Source organism: Lontra canadensis, unplaced genomic scaffold (genome assembly GCF_010015895.1).
Source record: "Lontra canadensis isolate GAN:19392208 unplaced genomic scaffold, GSC_riverotter_1.0 scaffold37, whole genome shotgun sequence".
NCBI lineage: Eukaryota > Metazoa > Chordata > Mammalia > Carnivora > Mustelidae > Lontra > Lontra canadensis.
Genome location: NW_022631031.1, coordinates 2,199,192 through 2,212,654, shown reverse-complemented (window position 1 = coordinate 2,212,654; position 13,463 = coordinate 2,199,192). Strand labels below are relative to the sequence as shown.

At 35.6% G+C, this 13,463-nt stretch overlaps 1 pseudogene; it reads left to right on the top strand.

The window, feature by feature from the left end:
• The first annotated feature begins 11,880 nt into the window (after positions 1-11,880).
• Positions 11,881-12,368, top strand: LOC116874543 (annotated as a pseudogene).
• The last annotated feature ends 1,095 nt before the right edge of the window (positions 12,369-13,463 follow it).

Sequence of the window (13,463 nt, the reverse complement as noted above, 5' to 3'; positions counted from 1 at the left end):
TCAAAGTGAACAAAATTTATTAACCAAAGAAAGCTGTAATATGATCAATTATATATCAATACATCTTATATAATAATATAATAATGTGATAAACAGTTTTATATTATGCATGGGGTACCTAACAAGTAAAGTCAGGTAATATACATTTTCTTTTTATAGTTTCCATTTTATTTTTTGAGACTCACTATCTGTTCACTCCTTCATCCCACCTATGAATAATATGAGATACACAATGCTGATAGTCTCAAGTCCACTTTTTTCTATTATCTTTTTGTTATATGAGTCACATTAAATAAATTTAAAAAGCAAACAAATTTATGTTTAGAAATTTCTTTAACAAAGGATAAATGGTAAATCAAAAGAACACAAACACAGATGAGACAGGAGAAGAAAACAGAGGAAAGCAATGAGAAGGGAGAGTATCTCCACAAACTTTGTTAGGTCTAGACAAAGACAGAAAAGGGTTGCTAAGCCAGAATTTTGTGATTCATTATGTGTAAGAGTAATGGTCTGTTTAAAAAAAAAAAAAAAGCGTATTTATTTACATCTTCCAAGAAATGTGTTTTCCAGGAATTAACCCACTTAACTAGAGAGCAGTATGTCTCCAGACTGAAAAATATATTGAGACTTTCTTATTTCTAAGTTGTGTAAATTTTTTAAGTGGCCAAAAGACTGGCTCTAACTTATTTGATGGCAATAAGGTAGATCTCTGATGTTAGATCTGGGCATTCTTTATCCATGTTTATGGCTCATGGTATGTTTAGTGAGACTCAGAGGTTAATTGATTTGACTACCAACTTGAGAGACACATCAATCAGACATACAGAGTAGCCAGATCAACTCAAATCTAACCCACAAAGCAGTGTGTTTCTGGGACACCTGGGTGGCTCAGTTGGTTAAGTGGCTGCCTTCGGCTCGGGTCATGATCCCAGCGTCCTGGGATCGAGTCCCACATCGGGCTCCTTGCTCGGCAGGGAGCCTGCTTCTCCCTCTGCCTCTGTCTGCCTGTGCTCGCTCACTCTCTCTCCCTCTGTCTCTGACAAATAAATAAATAAAATCTTTAAAAAAAAAAATTTAAAAGCAGTGTGTTTCTAACAACAAATACAGTTATCCGTCACTCCAGATTATGACTCAAGGACTTCAATACAATGAAATCCCAAAGTAGTTCTTTTACATGTACAACTGATTTGCTTAATTTGCATGTAAGATTCTCCTCATAATTTTACCATAGTTAGAGAAAAATAGTCGTAAAGGAAGCAGTAGAGAAAGCCAAAGCTAATACTGATCTCTCCAGTCAATTACTTATGCTCAGTTACACTGTGAAATCATTAGGAATTAGTGATCCAAGATCTTTGCTATATTGGACATTAAAGAGCAAGTATTCTCAGTGTTTAACCCTGTCTGTTCACCAGAACCAAGGGCAGGTTGCGGAAGATGTCCAGATGAGTGCCAACACCATTACTGTGTCTTAATTACTTAGCCATATCTAAGTAACATGGAATAAAAATTATGCAAATCAGCAAAATTTCCAATTCATTTCCTAATGAAATAAACAAATTTGGGGGGCATGAGTATTTGGGGTTTTTTTTTAAAAAAAAACTAAATTACCCAGTTGTATAGTGTTCACTAATCATATATTCTCTGGATAATTTCATCAATTGACACAATCTCGGTTTGATTTGGAAAAAAAAAAATAGCCTTCTTGTTCTCATCCCTTTCTTCTTTCATCTATCATAGTCTTCTTATTAACATCTCATCTACTTTTAGAGGCAAATTTTACTGTATGACTCTCTAATCCTGACTTTGTTTCAATCTTCTTTGCAGATTTAAATGTTTTAGTTCAGTTATATTATCTGATATATTATTATTCTTACTTCCTGGCTATATTCTTTGGTATTTTAGTAAAATCCCCACTTTCTTTCCTACTGGCCCGTGAATTAAAAACAAACAAACAAACAAACAAACAAAAAACCATTTCCATCTATCATGCAGAGAAGCTACTAGCACAGATTTGGAAATCCTGGAGTGACTTCATTATACACATGGAGCCAGATGCCCCACTCAGTACAATATTTCTATCATCATGTTCATTTGGTCACTCTGGGCTACTTCTCTATTCCAAGAGTAGTAGGTATTTGGCAAAATGGGTGCTTCTAACTTGGACTCTTTAGCACTTTTCCAAGAAGTTACATGCATACTCAGAGACACCTGCTAAACAATTCTGGTGTATCTGAGTAAATCTAAATGTCTTTCTTGAGATGGAACATAATTAGCTATTGAAATCTTCAAAGAAAGGTCTTCTGTATAGAGTCCAGTAGTTGCTAAAAGTACATGAACTCCTCCTCTTGGTTGAATCTGCATCTTTCCCCTGATTTCCAAGCAAGGAGGAGAGTGCTGATTGTTATCTGACCCTTCACGTTGCCTATTTAGTAGATAGATGCCTTTGTGCATACCTATCACCTGACTACGACTTTGTCCAAGAATGTCTCATTTAACCACTAGCTACCTAATGAAGAGACAATCAACAATATACCTAAATTTACTAACAGACAAGGTCTTATGGTCTTTTAAATCAATCACTGGTTGGGGTACCTGGGTAGCTCAGTCAGTTAAGCGTCTGCCTTCAGCTCAGGTCATGATCCCAGAGTCCTGGAATCTGGTCCTGCATCAGGCTCCTTGCTCAGCAGAGAGCCTATTTCTCCCTCTGCCTGCTGCTCCCCCTGTTTGCTCGCTCTCTCTCTCTCTTTCTCTCTCTCAACCTCTCTTTCTCTGACAAATCAATAAAGTCTCTGAAAAATAAAATAAATGAATCACTGATAAGAGAGCCATACTTTACAGAAATTATAAAACTGGGCCATATAGAGGCCCACACAGAACTGCTCCACTCACACTTAGTGTATGTGCTTCCAACTAATAGATATTATCCATTGTTTTTTCTGGGCACATTCCAAGAGTCAGGCAGCCTTGAAATCAGAACAAAACAGCCAATGAGAAGCTTATGGAATCCTATCATGTGAATAAGAAGAAGCTACAATTTCCAAAGGTGTTCTTCAAATTCTTATTATACTGTATGCTTAATACTCAAAGAGGAGATTTGAAGCATAAGTTTTATTGTTCCCAGTAGGGGTGATCCCACTCACAGAATATGAACAGAAAAATAATGATAATCGTGAATATTTATTGCTTGCTTACTATGTATCTGGTACTGTTCTAAATGCAATATTTATATCAACTCATTTAATCCACACAACATCCCCTTAAAGTAGATATATTGAAGCACTAGGGAGGAAATCATGGTGTAAGGAAGTTAAATATCTGTAAGTGGTAGATCTGCAATATGAACTAATTGGTCTGGAGCCCATGTTCTCAACTGCATAGCTTAATATTGCACCAAAAAAAAAAAAAAAAAAAAAAAAACCTGACAACAATACTACCTAATTTTTAGTAGTTACTGGGTAGGAAAGAAACCTAGTACTCTTTCAGTTCTTTCTGAGTTTTAGAACTATAAGTCAAGCAATTAGAGGCTGAGGTTAATGCCTTGACAGTCCCATCTAGATATAAACTGATCTGAAACCATTTGGGAAGCAGGACTACCAGAAAACAGAACAAAGCTTTGACAATCCTATACTTGTCTGAATAGGAAGGTCATTTAAAAATACAAAGTTTAGAGGTACCTGGATGCTCAGCTCGTTAAGCATCCAACTCTTGGTTTTCTTCAGGTCATGATCTCAGGGTCAGGATCTTAGGGTCGTGAGACCGAGCCCCACCTAAGGCTCTGCACTGGGAACAGGGTCTGCTTGGGATTCTCTGCCTCTCCCTCTTTCTCTGCCCTCATTCTGCTAGTACTCGCTTGTGAGCTCGCTCTCTCTCTCTCTCTCTCTCTCTGGAATAAATACATAAATAAAATCTTTAAGAAATAATAAAATAAAATAACAACCTTATACATCATATATATAAACTGGACTGGGTTTTTTTTTAACAGCTAAAGATTCCTATGAATAGTAATTCTTTAAATGAGTTTACACATCAGAACATATACTGATTATTTTAGTTATTAGCTCTTTCTGTGGCTATGAGCATGTTATTTAATCTCTCTATGCCATAGTTTTGTCATTTATAAATCAAGGATAATAACAGTACTTATACGACAAAGTTTTGTAATAATTAGGTGAGGTGCTAGGTATAAAATGGTTTGAAAATTACCCAAAATATGATAAGTACTATGAAAAAATTGTGTTCATATCATTATTACTATTATCCAGAACTCCCAACCATTATGGTCAGAAAAAGTTAAAATAAATAGCTATGATATTGCTCAAGTTTACATTTTATCCATGATTCCATTACCTTCTCCCGCCATCCCTCCCAGAGCTTGCCGGTCTCTTTTTGTAAGTAGAAAGGTACCTACTGGAATTCCAACAATCCTCAGGATCTTGATTTCTTCTTATACATTCAAAATCTACTCATTCAGATGTTTTAGATAAAAGTTTGTTACTATCTACATGCTGAGTTCAACCTCAGAAGTCAAAAGGACAATCAGCACACTTCCCCCATTACCACGATGCTCTAGGCTTCTAGTTCATTCTTTGGGACTCCACCAATCTGATCTACCTGCCTCCTAAGCCAGGATACTGCATCCTTAGGGGACCATCAGGCACACAATAGTATCCCAAATAACTCTTGAACTAAATACCTTTACTCTCATTTTGCCTTAACCAGTAATCAAAACTTATTTCCCCTAACTCATATAAACCAGTCATGAAGTTGTTAAATTATTTCCAAGTTTTCATCCTCTCTTTACCCATAAATTTGATATTTGTAATTTTTCTTCTCATCTCTGAACCTTGACTCACTTGAAAAGAATCCTGATTCTTCAGACACATTTTCTTTTTTTTAAATCCAAGCTATACTGCTTCAGGCTGCCATGAGAACAGTTCCTGCAAATTAAAGAGCTCCCAGTAACTGGGCTTTCCAGTTCTGCTCTAGGGACAATGCCCTAAGAACCAGGCATCAACCTAGATACAAGCTATGTAGTCAGTTAAATAAGGAGTGTTGAATGAATACAAAGTGCATAAGATTAGCTATGCAACAACTTTTGTATGGCGAAGAATACTGCAATATTTTCATGTGCTTAATAATGGTCCTTTTCAATTTATAACTTTTATTCACAAGAAACAATAAACACAAAAGAAAGGAGAAACTCTGCATTAAATGCATGATGACATTTTTTTAATTCTGTAAACAATTATAAATTGAAAAAGAGTATCTTCTGAAATTAGTGACTGATCCAAAGAATTCCCAAAGTTCTAATGATCTAAACTTCATTCTGAAACATTTGGAAATGTAATTAGGTACTGTGAATTTCCTGAATATGCAGCACAGACAATTGGCTTGAAATCAACTTGGCATATTTAAATTGTACATATTCTTTGAAGTATTTTATTGAACTAACAGAACATGTTTTCAGGTCAATCATTATGGCCAATATTTAAAATAAACTTTATGTTGGGAAATAATTATCTATAAATATCTCACATTTCTGCATGATCTAGATCTTCTGAGCAAAGGCATTTACAGTCAGTTTAAGAATGTTTTTATATAAGGTAACACTGCAGAAGAGTAAAGTTTAGAGATATTTCCTTCTCTTGAGATATTCTGGAGTGATTAAAGTCCTCTCCAGAGGTGATTCCTTATATTCTAGAGTAAAGATAAAGTCTCTATCTCCAGAACTAGATGAGCAGTTCACCAGAAGTTGTATATATAATCAGAATTTACTAATTCTAGGGTTATTTATTTTGCGTGCACAGGTATCATTCAACTTCCAGCACATCACCCTGTGGGGACTGGAACTCAGAGAACTGTCGCTACAAAGTTAACATCCAGATGATGCTTTTGCTGTAACTAATAAACTTTGTCTCTGAACTAGGTGTATTGTGATTTTACATGTATTGGTACCAGCAGAATGTTTGTGTCCCCTCCCCCATCAAAGAAATTATATTTTTTATAAATATTAGGAAGTAGGACATTTGGAAGAGAATTAGGTCATGAGGGCTCCACCCTCATGGAACCCTCATGAATAGGATTAGCGCTCTTGTAAAGAAGAAACAGGAGAGCTCTCTCTCTCTGACTGCCACCATGGGAAGACACAATCAGAAAACAGTATCTGCAAACCTGGAAGAGAGCCCTCACCAGACACCAGATTTGTAAGTATCTTGATCTTGGATTTCCTAGACTCCAGAACTGTGAAAAATAAATTTCTGTTGTTTAATCCATTTAGCCTATGGTAATTTGTTATAGCAGCCCAAATTGATTATATTTTCTAAACTATGGATTGGATTGATCTTTTCTAAAATTTCATTTAAATGGAATATGTAGTATATAATTCTGTGTTTAGTTTATTTCACTCAAGATTATTTTCATTTGTGATTTATGAGATCCAGACATGTTATTACTTATTATAACAATGCATTCCTCATATTTATTGATTGGTATTCCAGAGTATGAATATTCTGCAATATACTTATGGATTCTGCTATCGAGAAACACCAGGGCTGTTTCCTAGTTTGGAGCTACTATGATAAATCTACTATAAGTAGTTTGCAAGTCTTTGTATGGAAATGCATTTTATTTCTCTTGGGTAAATATGTAGGAGTGGAATGATTTGGTTGCATGGTAAGTGTGTCATTAACTTTATGCAATACTGCCAAATTGTTTTCCAAATTGTTTGTGCCATTTAAAATTCCACCAACAATGTATGAAAATTCCACATGCTTTTCTCTTCTCTAAAACTTGTGTTATTAATCTTCCTAATTTAGCCATTTCTAATGGATGCATAGGGATATTTCACATGGTAGATATGGTCAATTTCCATTTGGCTTCCATTTCTATACTCTTCTATTCTCCTTATCCCTAAGAATGACAGGAATTGGAAAGCTAAAGCTGTTTTTCCTAAACTCCCTTATGACTAAGCTTCTCAATACAGTTTAGATTCTTTTACTAAGATTAATCATATCACATTTGGAAGGTGTCAAGGAAATGGAGACTACACTAGGATGGTGCAGTTGGACAAGCCGACTGGAAAGTAGCTGGATTCCATGTTTTTCTCTATCTTACCAGATTCATGGGTATGGAGAAACTATGACATCAAGTGGTCAAGAAAGCAGTTAGTTCCTAACCTCTGGGTTTCAGCCATTGTAGTGTATATTCTTGAAATCAAAAAATGTGGTAACTTCCTGACTTTCATTTCTTTAGGCATCCAGTGATTTTGAGATCACTTAATCTCAATATTTTTCTGCTTGGAATGCCTAGAGTCCTTTCTGTTACCTGAACTCTGATTGATTCAATAAACATTAAGAAAGACAAAAAAGTTTAAAAAAAAAGTCTGTGAAATACAGATAAGGGATTTTAAGGGGGAATTGGCTCAGCATTCTAAACCTCTCCACCTTAATTCTCAGTGGGAATTGCTTAATGTCATGTTATCACAAATAATTTCTTAACAAAGATCTGTTGGCCATATATTAGTGATGGTAATATTTATTGAGAGTTTAATATGTACCAGGCACTGTAAGAACAATGCAGTGCTTATTACAAACTTAGGTTAGTCATAGTACCGACACTGTTATCTTAAATTCATTTTAGCATTTCCTACGTTGTACCAGAAAAGGATTTAAACCTAGGTCTGTCCAAAATAAATTTATCTCCACCAATTTCACTTCTACCGTGTTGCCTCTCTGACAAAATTCGTCACTAATTATCATTTTCTACCTCACTGGGAAAATAGATATTCACTCTCCCAAGTCCTTGGTCTTAACCTACAAACTTACCCACTTCTGACTTCCTTTCTTCTTTTCAGGGTTGTAATGGAAATCATCATTTTCTCTTTGTACTTAAGAAAAAAACCATTAGAAAGGTTATATGTAGTTATTATTATATAGTTATAATATTAGTAGTTATATATTATACTGTATATTATAATTATATTATATTATATATATTATATAGTTATAACATAGTTATAATCCAGCAATCCCTCTTCTGGGTATATGTCCAAAGGAAATGAAATTATTACCTCAAAGAGTTATCTGCACACGCATGTCCACTGCAACACTATTCACAATAGCCAAGCTAAAGAAGTGACCTAAGTGTCTGTTGATGGATGAATGGCTAAAATTGTGATATACACATACAGTGCAATATTATTCAGCCTTAAAAAAGGAGATTCTGCCATATGCAACAGCATGGATGATGTTAGAGGACATTATGCTAAGTGAAATAGTGCAAAAAGAAAAATACTGCATGATGTCACTTATATTCGAAATCTAAAAAAACTTGATTCCAGAAGCAGAAAGTAGAAAGGTGGGAGAAATGAGAGATGTTGGTCAAGGGATGCAAAATTGCAGTTGTGTAGGATCAATAAGTTCTAGAGAGCTAATGTACAGCTCTAATGTACAGCTCTAATGATGACTACTGTTAATACCACTCTTCTGTATACTAGAAATTGTTTAGATTTCAAATGCTTTCATCAAAAAAAAGTTAGCTATGAGGAGAGATGGATATATTAATTAGCTTGGCTGCAGTATTCATTTCACTATATATGTATATACCAAAACATCATGTTGTATACTTAAAGCGTATAATTTTTACTTATAATGTCCCTATTAAGCATATATGATTAAGTGAGAGACCCAAAACTCAAAACGACAGTGAATAAAATAAAGTTGATGTGTATTTCTTCACTATGTCGAGTTTGGATATAAGAACTCCAGAACTGATCAGGAGGCTTCACAAAAATATTGGAACTCAGACTCTTTCAATCCTGCTATTCCACTGGACTGAGCATAAAGCTTTCACTTTATGGGTGAAGACAACAGCTCAAACTCCACCCATCTTTTCAACATACTGATCAGCAGGAAAAAGGAAGGGCTAAAAAGTAAAATGGTATCTTCCTCATTCTAAACATATATGCTAAAAATTGCACACACATTTCTGCTTAGAGTCTATTGGCCATAAACTAGCTATCTTTAACTGTAAGGTGGCTAAGAAATATAATTTTTTTCCTGAAGTCACAAGTCCAGCTAAAAATTAGATTCTCTTAATAAGTAACTATTGTAAACTAGTTCTTAAAGAACTAGTGAAAACATCCATGCATTCAATCTCTTTTCTATATTCCATTTTACCTTCTAAGAGATTCATTCTATAAAATATATACAAATCCATCATAAAATTTAAGGTGTTTGATGACCTGTGTCATGTAACTCTTTTCTCTCAATTTCTGCCACCATCATCTCAAATCTTAAATTCTCCCTCACTCCAGACATTGGTAATCCACTGTTTTGCAAAACTCTCGGTGGGTCACTGAAGGCTCCATCAGATCAGCTGTGCTGTAGGTAAGAACCATTACAAATAATACTGAATAAAGAACTTATGGGAATTCAACTCTAAGGAGGAATGGAGGTGGTAAAGAAGTCCATGCAAGGCTATTGTCTCTGAGTCTGAGGATGAGCCTGAAGAAGTATGACTCTTGGTCTAGAGGTCATGAAAAAAAGCTGAAAGAAAGATGAAAGATGAAAAAAAGATGAAAGAAAACAATGAGAAACCAGAACCACGAGAATAAGCTAGAACTTGCACCCGTCTCTAGCCTCTTCTATCAGCTTCAATGCTAGGATTGCCCTGAAGGAAAAGCTAATTCTCTTGAGCACAGACCTGTTCATGTGCCCAGCACAGGATTCAGAGAACCCACGGGAGAAAATCCAGCAGGAGAGAAAGGAGCCACATGCCTGCGTGTTGACCCTTGCCAGCAAAGTAAGCCAACACTGCCACGTGCTCAGTGCCCCTGACCAACTCTAAAACAGAAAACACTGTCACTGCTCCCTCACTTCTGCCTGCCAAATCACATGCAAATTTATCTTGTTGTCATCCATAATCCTGAACAATGCTGGGAAGGGGATGTTTGGAAAGGTAGTTAGAGCTCAGCTTATCTGGCACAGAATAAACCTGTCTGTGTTATTTGGATCTCATTTTTAAAACATACTTCTTCAACTCCTAAGACCAGGCTAACTACTAAAATATGACTCTGTGATACTTCTCTTATTTTCTTCAGTCATATGCAGAGTTTTGGGGGGTTTTGGGTTTTTGTTTGTTTTTTATTGATCACATCTGCCCCCACAAAATGAAAAAATTAAACTTTTCAGTTGGAAAAATGCACAGATGGGTTTTTCACTGTTAAAAAAAAAAAAGCTTTTGAAATAGTCCCTTCAAAGTTAAAGATTTTCTCCATCTTCTTGCGCTTAGAACCGTTTTTGGAATTTATGGAATTGATTTCATTGAATGATTTTGTTTGCACAATTTTAAGAAATAACTTTGGCAGTTTCCATATACACAGAAGCTTTTCTTTCCAGGAGGAACTTCTGTGAAGGAAGATAGTAAAATGGAGGCCAAAATGGTGAGTTATTTATGAATCTCGACCAAGTTCAAAGGCCTTGGATGTTCGTTATGCACAGATTTTTATCTTCCCTCACACATCTTTACTGAATAAATAATGTTGTAAGCTATGGAGTATTTTCTTTAATTTTTAAAAAATTCCTATCTTTATTATTTAATAGGACTAGAAGATATGAACAACTATGTCAAGATAATCACCAAGCAAAATCAGTTGAGTTCTCTTTATTAGAGTGCCTTTTCTATACCTGTAGAGAAAGTATTTCTAATGAAAGGAAAAATACAAAGGACAAAATGTATACTTCTTACATAAAAATTAAAGGATTTTCAAAGTTTTTCCCAACACACCTGTTTTCTCCCTACAGAAGTCTCTGTACTTGTTGAATATAATTATAAGTAAAATGAATTTTAAATAATTATAAGTAAAATGAATTGTTAGGATGAATTGTATATGAGAATACACAAAATATTAAACCTGAAACACAATTTAGTTTGTTTTTTTTTTTCTGGAAAAATTTTGTCTTTTTTCTGACTTGCACTTCAGAATTTTTTTAATGGATCAAAATATTAGTTAGTTTTAATATTATATGAGCTAACAAAGAACTTGACTCTTTCAACTGTGCCTCTCCTGTCATCAAATGTGAAAGGCCCCAGCTTTTTCATGTTGGCCACAAACAGAGTGAAGCGCTAATTTGGAATCACCCTGTCCTATGCTTAGCAATGAATTAATATCAAGATGGTTTTTCATTTTTGAAAAATGAACTGTGATTTTTAATAAAAATAAATTGAGCATTATTTATCATATTTGACAAGTTACTGAAGTAGCTAGGGCAACATTGAGTGATGTCACCAGACAAAGATTTAGGTAATATTCTTTAAAAATAGGAGTCCCCAGTGAATTCTAAGGACTTCATACTGTTTGTGATTGTTAGTTTTGCCTGTACCTCTGCAAAATGGTAAAAAGTGATTCAGTTAATTAAAGAGCTATCAGCCAACTGAAATTCAGAAAAGCTACTAATGGTAATTAATTAAATTTTACTTTTTTTTCTTAGTGTATTATGTACATTGACTAAGATGTAAAACTGAAACAATCAGCATAATGTACTTTTTAAGTCAACAAAATGTTCTATCGGATTTAAGAGAAATAAAAAATTATTTTTAAAAATGTAAATTGAATGAAACATTGAAGTATTTATTCTTTCTCAATAGTATTACTTTTACAATCCAATGCATTAAGGCAGGGCACTGAGCTGTCCCGCAGATCTGCCTCTTGCTTCAACAGTGTCTGGACCGAACAGACCCAGGATGCCCCTTCTACCAGCCTGAGACCACCCACCCACCTTTTTTCCAGTCAAAGCCTTCAGAGCCATCTTCTTGGTCACCTTCTGCCTCCAGGACCAGCTAACACCCTATTTTGAGTTTAACTCCTTATTACCATCAACCATGATCTCTCAGATTTTTCAGAATTATTCCACCAAGGGGGAAGCTGCCATCAACTGCCTGGTCCATGTGCATCTGAGGGCCTCCTACATCTTCCTCTCTGTGGGCTTCTATTCCCACCAGGAGGATGTGGTCCTGCAGGGCGTGCCCCTTGGCTGAGGAGAAGCACATGTGCTCTTGAAGATGTAAAACCAGTTCAGCCTCTACACCCTCTTCCAGGATGTGCAGAAGCCATCTTGAGATGAGTGGCATAAAACCCTGGATGCCATGGAAGCTGCCCTGGTTCTGGAGAACCTGAACCAGGCTCTTTGGGATCTGTATGCCTTGGGTTCAGTCCACACACACACCCATCTCTGTGACTTCCTGACAACTACTTCCTAGAGGAGCAGGTGAAACTCATCAACAAGATGGGGGACCACCTGTCTAATCTCTGTAGGCTGGCTGAGCTGGGCAAGGATCTCTTTAAAAAGCTCACCCTTAAGCATAACTAGGAGCCTCTGAAGCCCAGCAGTCTTTCAGGGACCCCTCTGGCATCCTCCTAGTGTCTGGGCTTGTGCCTGAGCTTCTCCCTAAAGCCATTAAGCAGCATTTTAACTACCTTGGAGCCCTCTCACAAATGCTGGACCAAATGGAAACACTAAAGCTTTCTGGAGCCAAGAAATAAATATATAAATAAGCAAAATTTTAAAATAACAAAATAATAAAGATTCAAAAATAATAAAATCTGATGAAAAAGTATTTTTCTGTCTTTGTTTTGAATTATCAACTAGGAGCTCACATTCCAGAAGAAATAACACTATTATATTAAAAAAAAAAAAAAAGCTCTAGACATGAGTAAATCTGGTTGTTAAATTAAAGGAAACCATCTAGGGAGACCTAGGCTGTGTGTGTCCCTCTAAATATATCCTCTAAATGGATTGCACTCACAAGTAAGAATTACCAAACATCCAGACATTGTCAGAAAAGGACAGATAGATGGAAATACTCAAAGTTAAGTGGGAAAGACAGTCTTTCCATCTTTTCTTTTTGTGGTGATATACTACTTGAGATATGCCAAGAGCTATAATGCTACACATGGGATAGGGTTATTACCTACATCCTGCCACAGGATTTAGGAAAGTTTTAAGGATAAAGCAGAATTCGAAAGGGTAAAAGAGATACAGATTGGGAACGAGAGAAAGATTGGGACAAGAGGATCACACATTTAGCAGGAAAAGAAGGGCCAAATGAATGTGACTTATTACCATGTTATCATGTATCAAAGGCCATACAACATACATTTCTTTTACTGCTAAACCAAAACAATCTCAAAAGAGTTTCCAACTTATAGGAAAGCCTCAGTGTAACAGATTTAAAATAGAAAGAATCTATAGTTATTTTACAAGGCCAGGGTTTTAATGCACCAAGTGAAAAAATAAACCCTAAATGGAGAATGCCAACTAGCCCAGAGAGAAATCAGTCATATCACGAACATGTGGTCATTGGATTTGATTGGGGAAATCTGAGTTCAAAAAGTGCTATATATTTTATTATGTTATGTAGGTGATCTCAGCAACTTGAGACCAGATTAGCTTTACCAAAAGTCT